The 15974-nt window shown below is 45.9% G+C and overlaps 1 protein-coding gene across 20 annotated transcripts in view; it reads right to left on the bottom strand.

Annotated features, from left to right (window-relative positions):
• Window positions 1-6987, bottom strand: part of Mical3 (microtubule associated monooxygenase, calponin and LIM domain containing 3) — a 202958-nt gene extending 195971 nt beyond the window's left edge. For all 20 annotated transcript variants that reach the window (XR_012911586.1, XM_075982893.1, XM_075982890.1 and 17 more), the window contains exon 1: window positions 6593-6987. The gene's annotated coding sequence lies outside the window, so the exon portion shown is untranslated. The remainder of the gene's footprint in view (window positions 1-6592) is intronic.
• Window positions 6988-15974: the final 8987 nt, after the last annotated feature.

Raw genomic sequence — 15974 nt, 5'->3', positions numbered from 1 at the left:
CCTGGGAACCACCTTTCTATGGGCTAATTCACAGCCTCTCTCTAACTTTCCTCACCCTTCCAAGAGTCAGCCCGAGTCTACTTCTGTATTTGCTCACCCCTCAACCATTGCTCCATAAGCTCCACCCCTTCTAACCTCACCTATGCCGTTGCCACCTCCTATTTGGTTATAAAGTACTATAAGGTAACTGAACTACAGAGATATTCATGTATTTTTCCCAAGGTCACGCAACTAACGAGTATCATGGTCAGAATTTGAACCCAAGTTTTGGTACGAAGGCATGATGGGAGTGACGGTTTGTTTCACAACCGAGATGAGTTTAAATGCTCACCTCCCTGTATTCCAAATAAAAACCTAACCCATGCTATTATGTCAGGATTGCAATGACTCTAAACAAGAACAATGGAAACAGCAATGCTCCCTTCTTGGAGCTGTCCAGGACTGCTTCAAGTGCAGCATATATAAGCATTTGGCCTAAGGTATTGCGGTGGTTTGAAAGACAATGGCCCCCAAAGGGAGTGGCACTATTAGGAGGTGTGGCCTTGTTGGAGGAAGTGTGTCACTGTGGAGGCGGGCTTTGAGGTCTCTTTTGCTCAAGTTTGCCTCAGAGTGACTGTCAGTTGACTTCCTGTTGCCTATGAGTCAAGATGTGGATTCCACCAAGTAGGTCCCAGAAATCAAACTCAGTTGTAAGGCTTAGTAACAGGTGCCTCTACCCAAATCAGCTCATTGGTCCCATATCAGGTTTTAAAACCTGGATATTTCTCAGTGTCTAGTCCATGGAATGTCTACCAGGAAATTCAGGTGCCCTTAGCTGTGTGTGTGTGCTTGCGTGTATGCGTGCGTGTGTGTGTGTGTGTGTGTGTGTGTGTGTGTGTGTGTGTGTGTGTGTCACAGGGCTAGCATAAAGACCCACTCACTCAAAACCTCCACTGCCTGCCTTTAGAGGAGTAGAGCCAGGTTATCCATCCCTCTTGGGATGATGAAAATGAGGCACACAAGGGAAAGAGGGCTGGGCGGGGGTGCAGGAGAGAGGTGCACCAAACTAAGTACGTGTGAAATGGCACAGGAAGCCTGCTACTTTGCACATTAAAATAAAAAATAGAGAGGGCACAGAGATGTCCTGTCTGAGGCTCAGCTGAGTTTGCATAGCAAGGCATAGGTTAAGCAGAGCCTGGGAACTTGATGCCAAGACTGGAAAACACGGAAAAAGAGAATGGTTTCTCAGGTAGCTTTTATTTTGTTCCACCTTCTTCCTCCTTCTGCCTTTCTCATTTGATTATACTGCTACCCATGTTAGGATTTACAGGACAGACTCTCCCAGAGCTCTGGTCATTGCCTTAACCTTGAGGTGTGACTTACTTAAAATGCTCTACACACACACACACACAAACACAAACACACACACATACACACACGTTTCTTATGGAACCTAGGTCCTCAGGTATTCCTAAGCAAAGTCTCTAACCACTGAGGTCCACTCCTTCTGTTGCCCAACCCCCCCCCTTTTTTTGAGACAAGGTCGCTTTCTCTGTAGCCCAGGCTGGCCCTGAACTTGAACTCATTACCTGGCTCACACTGTCTTGAACCCAGAGCAATTCTCCTACATCAGCTTTCCAAGGACTGGTGTTCCGCATATGAGCCATCAATCACCCAGCTTCGGCTTTGACATTATTTTTTTTTTTAAATATTGTCTCTGGATGTGTCCCAGGCTTTCCCCAGGTAATATCATGTTGTATTCCCCCAGACTGGAGCAGTGCAGAGAGCAGCCCAGAGCAGATGAGAGAGTATTACCCCGAAACATCTATAGTATTATGTGTTAAGGTTTTTTTTAAATTTTGTTTTAATATTATCTTTTTGTTTGGGAGATAGAATCTTAGTCTGTAACCTGGCTGGTCTCAAACTTGAGGCAATATTCCTACTTCAACTTCCTGTTAATGGTTTTTAAGAGCTCTTACTCAGCACTCTGGAAACAGAAGCAGGAAGATCCCTGTGAGTTTGAGGCTAGCCTGGTCTACATAAAGAGTTCCAGAACAACCAGGGCTATGTAAGAAAACCCTGCTAAAAACACACAAACAAAAAAGAGCAATTCTAATCTCTTAAAGTCTTCTTATGCCTTTTTGTCATGAAATTCTCTAAAGCTTTAACTCTAGGCAATTGCTAATGTTTTCTTTCACTAAAATTTGATCATTTTGTGGAATGTCAGATAAACAGAGCATACATTGAGTAGATCCACATAGAGTTATAATAAAAATAAAAATATTAGCTGCGTGGTGGTGGTAATCTTAGCACTGGGGAGACAGAGGCAGGTGGATCTCTGTGAGTTCGAAGCCAGCCTGGTCTACAAAGCAAGTTTTAGGACAGCCCTGTCTCAAAAAACCAATATTGAAATGGGGCCAGCAAGATGGCTCAGTGGGTAAAGGTGCTTGCTCCCAAACCTGGCAACCTGACTTCAATCCTCAAGACCCACACAGTGGAAGGAGAGAACTAACTCCTAACGTTGCCCTCTGACCTCTTCACAAGCACTGTAGAACATGTGCACCCCTCCCTAAATAAAGACAATGTCATGAAAATGTCAAAACATAGAGAAATGTTTCGATTTTCCTTTTTGCATTATTCAAAATGCGTTACGAAAAGTATGTTCCAGCCTAAGAGTTGCTCAGTATAGAACCCATACTTAGCACATTCAAAGCCCTGGTTTTGAACGTGAATTTTTTTCGTTTTGAATTCTCAGTTCTTCCACACAAAGAGTAGAGCTCAGCAGGGCTTGGAGCACTTACAGCTCGGCTCTCACATCAGCACACACAGGGCCAAGGCCTCTCAGAACTGGGCTTCCAAAAGGCCCAAGTCAGCCTGTGCTCAGTGGTAGGATGCTTGCCTAGCATGCACAAGGCCCTGGGTTCAATTCTTAGCACTAAAGTTATCCAAAAATGTATTTAATTCTATGCTTTTGTGAGCTCTTCTGGGATTTGACTCCTTACTATTTTATTGTGGTTCAGACCAGCTTCCTTCAACGTTCACTGCAGGGGAGTGAGCACAAGGGTTGCTCAACTGTGACCCACACAAAGAACTGAATCTTGATGCCTGGAGGTGTGGCTCAGCATGGGCCGGGTCTGGACTTGGTCCCTAACTCCAAGAATAAGTAAAACAAACGCTTCATGACTCAGCACACAACAGACACACATATCTACAAAACCAATGTACAACATTTTCAGGCAATAACATTTCCCCTCCATATATGTGGCACACTTGGATAACTTTTCTTTTTAAAATACTGGCTGTGACCCACCAAACTGATTTCCCAGTCCACTGGTGAGTCCCAATCCAGTTTGCTAAAATATTGTCTGAGGTTTCTGTTCTGCCTGGTTCCCGCAGTTGATAAATCCCAAAGAAATCACACAGAGGTCTTGGGTCTTAACAAAGCACCTGTGTCTCCTGAGGCCTCCTTTGAGTTTAGGCAGCTCCTTCTGAGGGTGAGCTGGGGTGTGCATGGAGTCAGGTTACTGGACCCTTCCTCCTGAACTGGGGAGTATGCCGTCATTTTCAGGGAGTAGTTCTTAGCCATCAAGTCAATAGGCAGCCTTTGTAGTGTTGGCCCCTCCCTTCCGAGGTGGGTCAGCTCTGCGATGACCGGTCAGAAGGGTTATTGGGGCTGGGTAGCAGAAGCCACCCTGAGCCTCCGGTTTGGCAGAACTTGTCAGGAGAGCCTGGGGTCAGTGAGGGAGGCTAAGAACTGCCCAGGTAAAGGATGCCCACAGCTCCCTATGCTGGGGCAACCCTGTAGGAAGCCCAGGGTAAGTGGAAGCAGTCTTCAGAGAGCAGGGCAACACCACTGGGAGGCAACATAATATCTCTCTCTCTCTCTCTCTCTCTCTCGCTCTCTCTCTCTTTCTGTGTGTGTGTGTGTGTGTGTGTAAGAGACTAGAACAATAAGTAAAGGGAAGGATGGAGTTGGTTGGAACTGTTTGGGGTTGCTTGGTAAATAAGCACAAGGAGATATTTGTCCAGGTCACTAGCTGGGAATGTGGTGACAAAGTGGTCTGGTACAGTGTGTGGGAGAGCTGTGGCTATTCTGTGTGGGTATCCTCCTGCCCATCCCCCAGCCTGGCACAGGAGGCCTTGTGATCCCAGTCCGGTGGGTGGGTGAGTGCATGCTCTTTATGTGACTACTTAATTCTCTTCCCAGTCTATGATGTGAATGACAGAGGCCAGGCTTTCAGAATAGGCAGGCCTGTCATTTGCACCCGACGCCCCCATGAAGATGTTAACCCTTCCTCGAGCTAATCAAAATCAATGAGAAGCCTTAGAAAGTTGTGATGGGAAACTACTAGCAGCTGGCCACACTTTTTGTTATTGTTGTTGTTTGTTTGTTTAGTTTTTGGCTTCTGAGACTCTTAGCTAGCCTAGGCTGGCCTAGATCCCAATATGTAGTGGAGAAGGGCCCCTGGTCTTTCCTCCACTACTTCCCAAGAGCTGGGTTTAAAGGCAGGTACCACCTTGGTGGCCTGGCATTGTAGGCTACTTAGAATTCTGACCTTTCAGGCCCAGAGTCTGAGGCCTTACCTAATTGAGTGAGCACTGCAGGCTCCGGGGAACTTGCTGAGTCGTTTCTGCCTCCCACCTGCTTCCCAGCATTTATGACTTATGACTATTCATGAGCTGGCTTTAGAATGCAAAGTTTAGAAGCAGCTTTTTGCTCCCTGGTCTGCAAGAGTGTTTGTGAAGAGGATGTTACCCTGGTGTTCCAGTTCTGGGGAAAAGTACATTTTTAAGATTTCCCTTAGGTGTAAGAGGGATTTAAAGCCATAATGAGTTCAATTTTGAAAAGGATTAAGACTATAATTTCTAGGTCATTTTATTCTCTTTTACCTTGGTTCAAATAGCTACCGGATGCCTGCCTTTCTCTCTCTCTCTCTCTCTCTCTCTCTCTCTCTCTCTCTCTCTCTCTCTCTCCACTCTCTCTTCTTTCTTCAAGGTCTAATGTAGCCCAGGCTGGCTTCAAACTTGCTATGTAGCTGAGGATGGCCTTCAACCCATGGTCCTCTTGCTTCCACCTCCCAAGTGCTGGAGCTACCCCTAAATAACATGCCACCCCCACACTCCCCCCACCCCGCACCCCCACTTTCCAGTAGCCATTCTCCTTGCAGTTGGGGAGTGGGGGCGCCTACAGGTGTGACTCTGATAAGCACACAGACGTGGAATCCGTTTCTACAGACCCTGTCAGTTTTCCCTCCATAGCCCCACAGAGGCCCACACTTCCTTTTCCCCTTAGTCTGAAATATGGGTCAAAACATATTCTTCAGAGAAGGAGCGCATTCTGAAATAGCCGTGTCCTCCCTCGTTTGAAACATCCATTTCACCTTTCAGCAGCTCCGGGCAGTCAAGGGCGCTGCCAGCTCTCTTCCACACAGCGGCTAGTCACACATGACAATAATAATATGTACACCCCCGCCGTCCAGCCACAGTAAGAAGCACATTTGAGAGACTGAACCAGTACCGAAGTCACCTGGAAATACGTCATCCCGATTGGAACGGTGGCGGGCAACCTCGGTGCTTTGGGATCACCTGGGAACTAAGTCAGAATGTCTGGGACAGGAGACCCTAGGTATTCCAACAAGCAGCCAGCGCAGACTACTGCAGATGCCAGCAGCGCAGCCGTCGGTTTACCGTTCATTCCAACTAGGTCTCCCTTTCTCTCTCCTGTCTTTCCCAACACGGTAAATTGTAAACACTTCATCACAGCGCTGGGGCTGTAAGAAAGGATTGGGGGCTGGGGGAGGAGGGGTGGACGGGGAAGCAGAGGACAATGATGGATACACAGAAAAATCCTTTGCCCTGGAAACACGCTCATTCGCTTCTAAAACGAATGCCGTGCCCCGGAAGTTCGTTTGTCCTTTCCTTGACTTCCAGAGGGGAACCAACATAACCATCTCTTTGTTAACGATCCACAGAGGCTGACTTGCAACGGGTCCTCCGCAGCCAGGGGCACGTGCATGCCTACGCGTGTGGGGATGGCATCTCTGGCCTGTTTACCCAGCGGTGGAGGCGAGCGCCGGCGCCCTCTACTGGACGGAAATAAATGTCCCTCAGAGTGTAACAATTGTTGCCTGTGGATGAGCTAATGGATTCACATTGAACTCGCAGAAAGGACACGGTGTCGTGGGGATCCCGGGGCAGTCCTCTGACATCTGGCATACCACCGGCTTGCCTAAGGATGTTATTTCTTTGATTGGGGTGGGGGAGAAGAGCATAAAGAAAACGGGACGGTATTGGCTGAGAAACTGAGTGCTCTGTTTCTCAGTCTTTGGGGCGTGTGCTTATGGTGCTCGGTGTCTGCCGGTGGGGCGTTGTGCAGTAAAGGAGACACAGACCCTGGGGTGTGTAGCTGCCACTGGTTAAGAGAGCAACGAGTTTAAAAGCAGACAGATTTGTTCCAAGAATCTCGTATATGTCGGAAAGGCATAAACAATCGAAAGATGTGGGGTTTTTTTTTGTTGTTGTTTTGTTTTGTTTTGTTTTTTAAGGCGTCAAGACACAAAACCTTTTCCATTAAGGGATTTGCTCACCCAGGGGGAGATGTGATGGTACTTACGGACTAGGGCTTCACATCCGCATCTGCCTCGCCGGTGAGAGCTTGCCTCCCCAGGTTGGCTGGTCCTCAGGACGCAGGTGCTGCTGTCGTGGCTGCATGCATCCTAAGAGTGGCCGCTCCACCTTCCAGCTAGAATCCCAGCAAAGGTTCTTCATCCGGAGGCCCCAAGGCACACTTCTTTCGTCCTTGTGCCTTCCCTCGTTCTCTCGGGGTTCAGAGCAGTGATAAAGAAATAAAGAATCCGGGGTCTGTCACTGTCTGTCGGTTCTCACCGCTGCATCTCTGCTAAGGCTGCAGAAGTCAGCGCAGTAGCGAAACTGGCTAGGGCTCCTCGCGGTTGCCACGGTAACCAGGAGCAGGCGCCTGCCCTGGTGGCTGAGGAAGGCTGTAGAGAAAAGGTAACGGATAAGCAATGACGCGTTGGCCTCTCTCCTGGGCATCGGTTGAGCCTCAAGTGACCCAAATGAAATGGAGTCCCAGATAACCCATTCTTTAGACTCAAATCCAAACCACACCGCCGCTGCTGTCTTTTTTCTTCTCTTCTCCCTCCCCAGTTAGCACACATAGGAGCATCTTAAGGATTAAAAATTCCAGCACTACCCAACACTTCCTTCCCCAGAGGATCCTGTACACAAAGCGGAATGTTTGCTAGGCTCGCTCTTGGAAACAGAACCCCCAGCGGGGACGGCTGCAGATGAGCTGGGGGAACCAGAGAAGGGACCAAGTGAAGGATGATGATGAGCCGGTGGGTCACTTAACCTCTCCGAGCTGTAACATGAAAGACACAAAGGTGTCTTAGGAAAAGCTTATCAAACTGAGTTGTTGTTACTGTTATGTCCATGATGGTGGTGAGCGTAGGCTATGCTCGCCAAAGACACAATCCCAAAGGCCATAATCCTAAGTGATAAAATATCTCTAAATTCTAAAACCCTGAAAGATTAACACCTTAACATTATAATTATTCTGGGAAATAATCTGATTTCCTTTTCTTCTTTCTGTTTTTAAAAGGCAAGGGTCTCAATCAAATACACACGGTTGGTCTTGAGCTTACTATGTATTCATAGTTAAGGGTGACTTAGAACTCTTGGCTCTCAAACAAACAAAAGCAACAATAAAATATTAGGGAGGAAATTTTGTGAGTGAAGAACTGGGGAGGTAACTCAGTTGGTGGGGTGCTTAACTAGTATGGATAACGTTCTAGAACCAACAATGGGGGGTTACTAAAAACAAATTGGATGAATAAAAAAAGTGTACTTCAAGAAGAGATCAAGTCTGTTATCGTGGTGCATGCCTTTAATCCCAGCACTTGGGAGACAGAAGCAGGATTTCTCTGTGAGTTCGAGGCCAGCCTGGACTACTTACTGAATTCCAGGACAGTCAGAGTGAAACAGTAAGACCCTGTCCCCCAGAAAAAACAAACAAATAAATAAATGATAGTAGATCAAAGGACTGAAGCAAAGACCCAGTGGTTAAAAGCAATGACTGCTCTTCTAGAGGGGGTAGGTTTGATCCCTAGCACCTATATTGTGGCTAACAACAGTCTGTAATTCCAGTTCCAGGGGATCCAGTGCCCACTTCTACCATCCGTGGACAATGGCATGCACATGGTGCACAGACATACATGCAGGTGAAACACAAAACAAACCTAAAACAAAACAAACAAACAGAACAGAAAGACCAGATCAAGGGACTTGTGAGGAGAGCTCAGCAAGGAATGGCTCTTGCTGCCAAGATTGACAACCTACCTTTGAATTCCAGGACCCTCGGGGTAAAAGGAGAGACTGGAACCCCAAATCCTCCGACCTCCCTATACTTCTCAGAAAATAAATAAAATGAATGAAAATAATTAAGCATAGCTCAAGGGCAACTTCACGAGAGTAGTCCACAAAAGCTGGCTGACTTCCATGATCACTAACTACGCATCTCTGCACCGTGGTCGTGTGTAAATCTCCTGGGACAATCCATCCCCATCCATTTTCCATGTAGCATGGCTCTTTTGAAAATTCCCCGGGATTTTTATGCAGGCTGATGGGAGTATTCCCACTGAATGCTCCTCTCTCCTGGATTCTGTGTTGTCGTGGGCATATGGCATTCATTTCCCAGCTCTCATGTACAGACCCTGGATTTGGCAGAAGCAAAACTGGTGATTGAGCAGCAACAGCGTTGCTTAAGCGGCTTCTTGTCCTACTGTGCACGTAATTATTTTCCAACCAGTTAGACACTTTGGCTGGCTTCTTCGGGCTAATGCAGCTCTTAATTCATTAAAAGCTGCTGGAATTTCATCGGCTGGGTGCAATGCCAATGCAGATAAATGATCTTTTTTTCTTTTCTTTTTTTCTTTTTGTCTGAGACAGGGTCTCTCTACACAACCCTGGCTGTCCTGAAACTCACTCTGCAGACCAGGCAGGACCCGAACTCACAGAGATTTACCCACCTCTGCCTCCCAAGTGCTAGGATTAAAAGTGTGAGCTACCATGAATAGATTATTTTCATTTTATTTTTCTATTCTTTTAAGGACAGAACCTGTGTAGCCCAGGTCGATCCCTGAACCTTGAGTTTTCTTGCCTCTGCCTCCCAAGTGCTGAGCAAATGAACCTTGTTTACATGAAGTTTTCATAGCTCTTTCCTAAACCACCTGACACTCCACCAAATCCATTGGGCTGAATGAGACAAAAATAAACTTTATTGGTAATACCTTGAAATCCATTTACAAAATGCTTGCTCATGCCTAATTTTGAATCATTCATTATGGGCTGGAGATTCATTTGAAATGTTCCCTTTCTTTTTTTTTCTTCAAAATTCACCAAACCTTCAAACTTGAATTTATAAAGTGGTCTGCTATGTAGTCCTATTAATACATAATTGAGTAAATAAATTTTAGAATTTTCAGATCTGTGGGATACGAATTGTTTGTCTGATAGAAATGACAGGGTCAATTTTGGCTAAAGGGAAGCATGATCTAGTTCTTCTATGTAAATTTCTGGGAAATGTGAGAGGCCTTTCTGCTTTGACAGTCAAATTCTTGACTGAGAGCAGTTCACAGTTCACTGAGTGTCGCTTGCAGAGGAAGCCCTGTATCGGCTGCCAGGGGGCTCGTCGAATTCTTCTTGTTCTATTATTAGCAGCATCTTTAGCCTTTTCTTTTCCTTGAAGCAGGGCTCTTGAGGCTGACCCCAAACTCAGCACCCTGCTGCCTCAGTCTCCTCAATGCTGAGATTGTGTGTCATGGCACCCGGCTAATGATTTGAAGTTAGCATGGTGCTGTGCGAAAGGGCCAAACACAGTAACAAAGCAGACAACTTGACAACTGTCTTGTGTATAACATGATTCGGTCTCAGAATCCAGTTTTCCACACTTCTCATATCGCTTTCTTTTTCATCAGCAATTGTTCTTTCAGATTTTCAACATCTGGGATTCTTCTCTCTCTCTCTCTCTCTCTCTCTCTCTCTCTCTCTCTCTCTCTCTCTTCCTCCTCTTCTTTTTGTTGTTTGATTTTTGGTTTTGGTTTTAGACAGAGTCTCATTGTGTAGCCCTGGCTAGCCTGGAACTCACTCTGTAGACCAGGCTACCCTCAAACTCATAGAGATCTGCCTGCTTCTCTCTTTAGTGCGGGCATTAGAGGAGTTCCTTACCAGAAGTTGTTTTTAGACAGGGTCAGGTTGACTTTGAACTGTTGATCTTCTTGCCTCTACTTCCCAGGTCCTAGGATTACAATCATTTTAGAAATTTTGGCCGGGCGGTGGTGGCGCACGCCTTTAATCCCAGCACTCGGGAGGCAGAGTCAGGCGGATCTCTGTGAGTTCGAGACCAGCCTGGTCTACAGAGCTAGTTCCAGGACAGGCTCCAAAGCCACAGAGAAACCCTGTCTCAAAAAAAAAAAAAAAAAAAAAAGAAATTTTGATCGTTGAGGATTTCAACTTTCAGGATTTTGACATTCAGAATCCTTCCCCTCTTGAGATTTGAATGAGCACTGGATTAGGTGATAATGACCATGGATGTTTGTAGGGACCATGGGTCTACCCCTGCTCTCAGGGTTCATCTTGAGGACAGTTTCTGGCCATCCTGCGAAACATCCTGTTTGTTCCTGTGCTCCCACTGCCTGGGGGTTAGCTATAGGACCGTGGTTTACTCCACCTTGGGCATGGTAATTTCCCACCTGCCTGGGGGGAATTCCATTGTGCAGCAGCTAGGTATGTAAGGTTTTTCCTAAGCTTGAATAAACGGCAATCAGCTGATCGCCTTTCGAATGACCCAGGTCTGTGTGTTCTTTCAGTCTCCAGGCAGTTGCTCGTCTCAACTGTATCGGGACTAACACCGGAGTTACAGATGTTGGTACCTGGCTCCCTGCAGGAGGGTTATAATCAAAGAGCCCCTTCTAAGGTTCAACTCATATACCTTCCTTGGTGCTGGAGCCCAAGTAGATCCCTTTAGGCTCCCAAACAACTCGCTGAATTGTCATGGCGCATAGACCCCGAAGAAAATCTGCCAAACACTGAAATAAGTTAGAGGGAAGATGGGACGGATCGAAACACATTCCTATGAGCGTGGACTGAATACATTGTGGCGCTGTAGTCAGAGAGGAGAGGATCCTCAGAGGGTTTGTTTTTAAGGTCACTGACCTCAGTATTACATCCTGCAGAGGCTCCACTGGAGAGAGCAGATGGTTCAGCAGAACTTTTAGAAGATTTATGAGTCAGTGGGAAAGAGAATCTTCTGTCCCCACGGGGCAGTCTTTACTGCCTGCATTTCCATAGGTGCCAGTGTCAGGACTGGGGCCATGGCTCTGGTGATCCCCACTCTGCATCAGCGTCTGCTCTCCCTGGGAGCAAGCAGGTGCTCAGCTCCAGGTCCAGGGTGAGGGAAGGTGACCTGTTTTCACTATGTTCTGACAATGTGTCCCTGGCCTTCTTTAGTTCTGCCATTTAATCCTCTTGCCGGTCTATATAAATTTACATTTACTAATTACAGATGAAAGGCCTAAGAGCACAAACAAGAAGTGGCTTGCTTGTGAGGGAGTCGCTTTATACAGCAGGTAAGTGATAATGCTAGAATTCCTAGCCACAGCCATTGAAGACCACCTGGAGTGCCCGTTGAGCCATCCAGTGTGGAGGCCGAAAAATGCAGGCCCATTTCCACCTTGTTTGACGGTCAGAGAGTTTGGAGATTGATAAGCATAGTTGCACGACCTACCTCAGGATGTGATTGCTTGGTTCTTTTGAAGCTAAGATAGCTCGATGCCGTCCTGACGGTGGTCAAGATATGCAGATGTACTTCTGCTCCTTCTATTGCAACTATGAGGTCACCTAGGGAAGGGTGGTCTTCAGCATATGTGACCTAGAACAGCTTCGCTACCTAGACAACAGAATGCTAGTGATTTGATGTCTCAGAGTTGACTGCGTGAGTTACCCTTTGTATCACGTTAATAAAGTCTTTTGTTACCTTCTCCCCATTTATGTTGGTATAAAAGCGGTGGAAAAATAAATGCAGGCGAATTTCATGATTTCAGTCACTGGAACGCCCTTCCAACACTTTCTATGTTTTCTGTCTTATTATTTTTATGCCTCTTCTTATTCTTTACTTATATTTCTTCAATTCTCATGCTCCTACCCTGGTAAGAAGTATTTTTGTTGAGGCTGGTCCTTGACAATTCAGGAACCCTAGAGTATGCTGAGAGAAATTTCCTGGAATACCTAGAGTCTCTGATCATTTCTCTCCCTTTCCTTATGAAGTTCATATATTTGCTTTTTTTTTTAAATTAAATTTGAACCAAGAGTGGTGTCACATGCTTTTTAATCTTGGAGAAAGGTAATAGGATCTCTGAGTCCAGAATCAATTCTAGTCTACATAGCAAGTTTCAGGCCAACCAGGAATACATAGTGAGACCCTGTCTCTCTCCATCCCATCCAAAATTAAATGCTTATTAAAGAAAATCTGGGAAATATAGAGAAAAAAAAGCTGGGCATGGCAGTGCACATCTGTAATCCCAGCATTTGGGAGGTAGAGGCAGAAGGATCAGAAGTTCAAAGTTATCGTCAGCTACCTATCCAGTGAGTTTAAGGCTCAAGTTTCGTAAACTCTGTTTTTAAAATGAAAGAAAAGAAGAAAGAAAAAGTGTGTGGGAGGCAGCTGTGCACATCAGTGTTGTAGCACTCAGGAGGCAGCAGGAGAACCCTCTCAACAAATTCAAGGTCAGCCTGGTCCACGTAGGAATTCCAGGATAGCCAGGACTATATAGTGAGAGAGGCAGAGTCAGAAAGAATCATTCATAATCCTTCTATTCAAAGAAAGTCAAAATTAATATTTACATTTCCTCAAAAAATCACATTTCTGGTCATTTCTCTAGTTTTCTATATTTGAACTAAGATGCAATAAGACTATATATTTGAATATATTTGAATGTATGCGCACACACACCCACACACCATATCTTGGTTTTAATTTAAAATGCTTGTAGAAAAAAACGTTCCTTTCTTTAAAAATCCTTTTGCTTTTTATTTATTTTTAATTTTTTTGGACAGGGTTTCTCTGTGTAGCCCGGGCTATCCTGGATCTCACTCTGTAGACCAGGCTGACCTCTAACTCAGAGGTCCACTTGCCTCTGCCTCCCAAGTACTAGGAGGAAATACATGCACCACCACTGCCAGCTTCTTTAAAAAATTTTTAAACCTTATTTTATTTATCTATTAAAGATTTATTTTTATCATTTAAAATTGTGTGTGTGTCTGGATGTGGGTATGCACATGTACGTAGGTGCCGGTGGAAGCCAGAGATGTCAGATCCCCTGGAGCTGGAGTTCCAGTCAGCTGCAAGCTGCCCCTTGTGGGTGCTCAGAACTGAACTCTGCAAGAGCAGTAACTGCTGGACCGTCTCTCCAGTGCCTATCTCAGTTATTTTATATGTTATTTCTGGTTCCTTTTGGGGGATAGAACCCAGGGCCTGTGCAAGCTAAGCATGATTCACCTCTAAGCACTGGCCTCAATCAAGTTGTATATATATGTGTGTGTGTGTGTGTGTGTGTACATACATTTTATAGGTCCTTATATACATACATGTTACATATACATCATATTTTGCATATCACATTTTATATAAGGCAGGATAGAAAGACTGAGAAAGTTATAGGGGCATGGCAAGTGAAAGGAGCCCCTCACCTTGAAATCTGACTGAAGTCTCTTGCCAGCTGAAAATCAAGAGTTCTGGTACAATTAACATCGCTGTGAAGGTTGTGGATAGAGAGATATTATAACATTCCTCTCACAATGACAGCGAACCAGGCTGAGTTCTGAGTATACATGACTTTGGATAGGGTCTTGTCTTAGTCATTTTCCTATTGCTGCAATAAGACATCAATAATCAAGGCATCTTACAGAGGAAGGAATTCATTTCATTTACGGTTCCAGGAGGCTATGAGGCCATCATAGCAGGATATCAAGGCAGCAGGAGCAGATGAGAGGTTACCTCTCAAACCTCAAGCAGGAAGCAGAAACCTCAAAGCCTGCCTGGCTGACCTTCTTCTCCAGGAAGGCCACACCTCCTAAACCCTCCCAAAGAGTACCACCAACTGAGGACAAGTATTCAAATGCCACAGCCTGTGGGGGATGAGCTCACTCAGATCTCCACAGGCCCCATTCCTTCTCCCAGACCTCTGAAAGTCACAAACTGGAATGTTAACTTGGTCTATGGCGAAGATGGCTGGGTTGCTAGCATCCCTGTATCTGGACTTTTGCTTTCTCCATCATAATCCTGTCCCTTGGCAACCACCTATCATTTCCCTTAGCTTCCTTGGCAACCCTTTGAAGATAACAGCTTCAAACCACACCCAGATCTGGTGTAGACCAAGGGGTGTAGACCAAGGGGAGGACAATGAGGTATGACCCTCTGAGGACATCCACACCTACGCTCTGACGCTCTCCTCCCTAGAACCTCTTTATTTCTCTCTACTCTTTTTTTTTGTGGTTTTTCGAGACAGGGTTTCTCTGTGGTTTTGGAGCCTGTCCTGGAACTAGCTCTGTAGACCAGGCTGGTCTCGAACTCACAGAGATCCGCCTGCCTCTGCCTCCCGAGTGCTGGGATTAAAGGCGTGCGCCACCACCGCCTGGCTTCTCTCTACTCTTGTGCTTAGGTCTACAGAAACCCCCAACTCTGCCACACACTGTTTTGCTGCTGTCCCTAAAATATTAAGGGGCTCTTTAAGCTCTCAGGTGGAGTTTTATCATGTAGCTCTGTCTCTGTCATGGTTGACTCTCTCCCCCCCCCCCCGTGTGTGTGTGTGTATACATACATATACATGCATCATTTCTCATCTATGAGATATTTATTTCCAGCTTTATTGATGGCAGATAAACAGGAATGCCATTCACCTCCCCGCTCTCCACGAATTCTTGCCCATGTGTAGGCACATTTCTTTGTGATGGAATCCTAGAAGAACACTGGATCAAAGGGAAGAAGCCTGGGTGGGAGGTCTAGCCCAGGCTGTCCTTGAACTCCCTGAGGAGGACCTTGAACATTTCTGCTCTGTTCTTTCTTCTTCTTCTTTTTTTTTTTTTTTGAAACAGGATTTCTCTGTAGCTTTGGCGCCTATCCTGGAACTCACTTTATAGACCAGGCTGGCCTCGAACTCAGAGATCCACCTCTCTCTGCTTCCTGAGTGCTAGGATTAAAGGCACACACCACAAACTGCCTGGCAACGTTTCTGTTCTTGGTGCCTCCACCTCCTAATGTGTACGATTCCTGTGTGCCACCATGCTGGTTTATGTGGTATCAGGATAGACCTTAGGAGCTGTGGGGGATAGGATCTGAGCTCCAACCCCAACCAAAACCATTGTACTGACTAGTTTTTTGTTGAGTTGCCAAAAGCTAAAGTCATCTGAATGGAGGGAACCTCAAGTTAAGAAAATGCCTCCGTAAGATCAGGTTATAGGCAAGCCTGTAGGGCATTTTCTTAACTAGTGATTGATGGGGGAGGGCTCAGCCCGTTATGGGTAGGGCTGCTCCTGGGTTGGTGGATCAGGTCTATTAGGAAGCAGACTGAGTAAGCCACAGGGAGCAGCAGGTAGGCAGCACTCCTCATGGCCTCCACAACAGCTCCTGCCTCCAGGTTCCCGCCCTACTTGACTTCCTCTTCTGACTTCCTTCAATGATGAACATATGGAAGTGTAAGCCTAATAAAACTTTTCCTCTCCAAGTAGCTTTGCTCATGGTGTTTCATCATAGCAATAGCAGCCCTAACCAGGACAAATACGTAACATATGTGATCATTCATAACTTACTTTTTATATGTATTTTGTAGTATATGAGACAGGAAATCACTAGGCAAACCAAGTTATACTCCCTCCCTCTCCTGTTTTTGAGACAGGGTCTCACTATCAGTCCAGGTTACCCT

This window comes from Microtus pennsylvanicus, chromosome 8 (genome assembly GCF_037038515.1).
Source record: "Microtus pennsylvanicus isolate mMicPen1 chromosome 8, mMicPen1.hap1, whole genome shotgun sequence".
NCBI lineage: Eukaryota > Metazoa > Chordata > Mammalia > Rodentia > Cricetidae > Microtus > Microtus pennsylvanicus.
This window is presented reverse-complemented; position numbering and strand designations above follow the sequence as displayed.